This window comes from Tupaia chinensis, unplaced genomic scaffold, assembly GCF_000334495.1.
Source record: "Tupaia chinensis unplaced genomic scaffold, TupChi_1.0 Scaffold000270_1, whole genome shotgun sequence".
Classification (NCBI taxonomy): Eukaryota; Metazoa; Chordata; class Mammalia; order Scandentia; family Tupaiidae; genus Tupaia; species Tupaia belangeri.
Window position 1 is genome coordinate 4414322 of NW_006159750.1, and position 2511 is coordinate 4416832.

A 2511-nucleotide genomic window follows, 5' to 3' on the forward strand; every position below is an offset into this window, starting at 1 on the left:
CTCTCTAAATTTTAATGATCAGTTTGCATATCTATGTTTTCCTCTATTCATTTATAAATCCCTATCTGTCTTATTAACTGACACAGTAGATCTTATCGAATGTTAATGTGAAATTGGCTTCTTCTCTGTTTATTCTCAAGTGCCTTCGCTATCTCCTCTCCCTCCATCTACCCACTTAATATATTCTCCAGAGTAACTCATTCTTACCCACATTTTGGGCTTTGGTGCCTAGCGACTACTATAATTCACAAGAGCATATTTATATATATATTTTTTTTTTGAGAGGTTTTTGCTATAGGGCATGTGCAATCGCCAGAAAGACAGAGACAGACAGAAAGCGAGAAATCACCCCCCAGGGGGGATGACCACACCGCACTCCCTTCTCCATTCTCCTCTCAGGATCTTGAGCACGCATGCAAATGTGCCTGGCATGAGTTTAAGCCACCAGGTCTGGGACTTGAACGCTGGTTGACTACATGGGAGTCCAGCAACACAGCCATTATACCAACTGCTGGTCTCAACAAGAGCATATTTCAACCTGAAACTTTCACATCAGCTAAGGCTGCTCCTCTCCTGCAGACAGCTAAGATAAAGACTCTATCTCTTCCATTCCCAAACTGCCCTCCTGCTTCCAAAGTTCAGTCAGTGGGGTCACCACCATCCACCCACCTGCACAAGCTACAAACCTCAGTGTTGCCTAACTCTGTCCTGCAGGGTGACAAGCTTTGAAACTTCAAACCCTGCTTCTGGATCTTTATTTCTCCTATTTCATCTACCTGAAATGCCTCCCACTACTTTGTCTCAAATCCTATTCTTTCTTTGAAGTTCAGAAAACTGGTTAACTCGGGGGCCAGCAGGTGGCATGATGGTTAAGGGCACTGGACTCCCACATGGCCAACCGTGGTTCGAGTCCTGAACCTGGTGGCTTGCTTTCTCACTTTCCCTCTCTCTCCCCCCCCCCTCTCTGTCTGTCTGATCAAACTGGAAAATAATAATAATAAATAAAGTTAAATAAATAAATTTTAAAAGAAAAAAGAAAACTGGTTAACTCCAATTCATTGCTTCCTCCTCTGAGTTCTGCATAGCTTGTTGCTGATCCCAACATGTCTCCCTTGCTATTCTGCAAAATTCTTGAGGGTGGTCATTGTTCTTTGATCGCTGGGTCTGGTCAATGATATTTTAGGCAATTAAAAATACACTTTATGTAAATGAGTAAATAAGTGAACTGGGAAAATATTTTTAATTATACTCTTCTAGAGATTACTGCGAGAGATTCTTTCAGTTAAAAGGACAATCACTCAGTTTAAAAACAAAAGCCAAGTCAACAACATATAACAATAGATACACACGTATAAAAGGCAGGTAATTCCTATTTATCTAGGGAGTTTTGGGGGTTTTGGGGGATTTTTTGTTTTGTTTTGAAGCCAGTGGGTAGGTGTACTGGCAGAGGTGCTGAGCCTGGTGTAAGTGGGGGCGGGGTGGCAGCAGGGGTAATCATGCCCAGTTGGTCATGGTCAGTCCACAATCCCTCTTTCTCTACTTCTATATCCTATCAGAATTTGAGGCACACATACATACTCAGCATCTTTGTTTACTTGTTTTTAAAGAATTATTTTAACTTTATTATTATTTTCTAATTTGACCAGAGATAGAACGAGAAAGGAAGCCATCAGGTTGGAGGCTTAAACCATGGTCAGCCATGTGGGAGACCAGCATCTTTAACCACCAGGCCACCTGCTGAGTCCACACTCAGCAAGTTTTACAAGCCATCAGAGTGGGATTGTAACTACTTAGTCGTGCACGTGTAATCCAACTCCTTTAACCACTAGGCCATGGTGGGGAGTTGTTTTTTTGTTTTGCTATTGTTGTTTTGTCCTTCTTTTTCTTTTTAAACCTGTCCTGCAGAATCTGATTTTAGGCATCAGTTCTCACTATGGACACATTGGAAAAGAGAAGGTATTATATTAATCTCTTCTGTACTTTTGTCTTCTATCCTGGTGACAAGAATTATAGAAGGCATAAAACAAGAAAAAATGCCTGTCTGGTACAGTGCCTGGGCACTTGGTATGCTCTCAATACATCTTAATTCCTTCCCTTTTTCCTACCGCACCTTCATTTCGTATTGGAGGCCTCATGAATACAAAGTATCTATAGGAAATTTTAATGTTTGGATTTGAATTTGACCAAAAACGAAGTCGTGGAAATTCTGATTGCTCCTATTAACCCATGACACGCAAACCTAAGAAAAAGAAATAGCAAGAGGGGGAGGGAAGAAAGAAAGCAGTGCGCACAATGAAACGAAAGGCGGAGAGGAAGCTGTAGAAGGAAGCGTTTTGGGTTGGGTTTGTCTCTTTTTAACCCCCGAGAGGCGTGACGCGCTGACTGCTGTTGCGGGTTAGTTTCCCCCAGCAGAGCGCCCGCCTTCCCGCTTCCGCCCGGCGGTGCGCTGCAGGCCGCGGCCGCTGGGGGCGCCCCGGGCCGGGAGGCACTGGGGCTGGGGCGGGGGCGGTG